Source organism: Pongo pygmaeus, chromosome 5 (assembly GCF_028885625.2).
Source record: "Pongo pygmaeus isolate AG05252 chromosome 5, NHGRI_mPonPyg2-v2.0_pri, whole genome shotgun sequence".
Taxonomy (NCBI): Eukaryota; Metazoa; Chordata; class Mammalia; order Primates; family Hominidae; genus Pongo; species Pongo pygmaeus.
In genome coordinates, this window is record NC_072378.2 from 94680231 (window position 1) to 94681601 (window position 1371).

Below are 1371 nucleotides of genomic sequence, written 5' to 3' on the forward strand. Positions count from 1 at the left end.
ATCTTCTTGTGTCAAAAGCTATACATTTTCTCCCCAAAGCGGCTGCTCCAAGGAATAACTACCCTGCTTTGTCTCCCTCTAGCTGGGATAAACTAGTTCCTCTCTACCTCCATCTCTCTTCTTTCAACAACACTGTGTGGTTGGTAAAGGCCTGAGCTTTGACCAATGAACATAATTGTCCTTTAAGCCAGCAACCCACAGGCAGTGGCACTAAAAATCTCACCTCCGGCCGCCAGGGCAGAGGCCATACACCTGCCATTGTTTCCATTGCCTCAGGAAGAAGGAGCCAAAATCTGACCCTCAGCACAAATCAAAGCCCAATATATAGAGAAAATAAGTGCTTCTAGGCCCACAGTTTGCCTACTGTGGGCAGGAAAGGGACTCTTTTCCACTACTGTGGTCTTCAAGTTACTCTACTGCTACTGAGTTCCAAGCGTATCAGAAAGCACAAAAGGATCTAAACTAATGAGGAGAACTTTGCCCAGGCTGGAGATAAGAGTGACAAACAGGGAGACAGGTGAATGTAATCATGTGTAGGAAGATGATGCTGGGAACTTCCACTCTTCACCTGGCTGCCAGCCTTACAGAGGACAACACAATTAAGGACCAAGACAACCACTCCAAACTGGTATATCTGGGGAATCTTCAGGCCTTTCCCTACGTCCCACGTCAAGTGTTGAATCCCATTCTAGGTATGATACATGAGAGGGAAGATGAGTGCAAACTTAGCTGTGAGAATCAGTGCTGGCCCCAGACACAGGGACTTCAGGAGTTCAAAATTAGACTCAAAGTTCCCGGGGAGCAACAGGGCCTACATGCCAAAAAAAGAGACCTTTGCACTTAAAGCAATACTAGTGCCATAGTGGCAGATGGACATCACCATGGGAAGAGACCAACTGCAGATAATGATGTGGGGAGATAAAAACACTTTGAACCTGTGTTCTTATTCCAGAACTGCTTCATCTCTTCTTTGGCCATGGTTCCCAAAGCCACCATCAGAAAAGCATTTCTGATACAGAGTGGAGGGCTAAAGTGGGCTTGGAGGCAGTGACGGCCAACAAGCCTCCGCAAGAGCGCAGGCATCTTGGGTTCCAGCCTCGATGAAAATTAATCTAGAGTTATATTTTTATGACAAAACCACAGTGTACTGACTACTATAACCAGAGAGTAAGACTTAAAATCAGTTTGAGTACTCTAAATTATTTTACAAAAAGTTTTATTAGTCTAAGCTCTTTTTTTCGTTACATTTTTTAAAATCATTCTGACAATGTTCTACAGAAATGCATTCTGGGTGTTTTTCCCAAAATCTAAAAATAATATTGATAATTTTTTCATTAATACATAATTATTGTACATATTTATGGCATACAT

At 42.9% G+C, this 1371-nt stretch overlaps 1 pseudogene; it reads right to left on the reverse strand.

The window, feature by feature from the left end:
- Positions 1-457: 457 nt before the first annotated feature.
- LOC129039207 (succinate dehydrogenase cytochrome b560 subunit, mitochondrial-like) lies at positions 458-1083 on the reverse strand (annotated as a pseudogene).
- Positions 1084-1371: the final 288 nt, after the last annotated feature.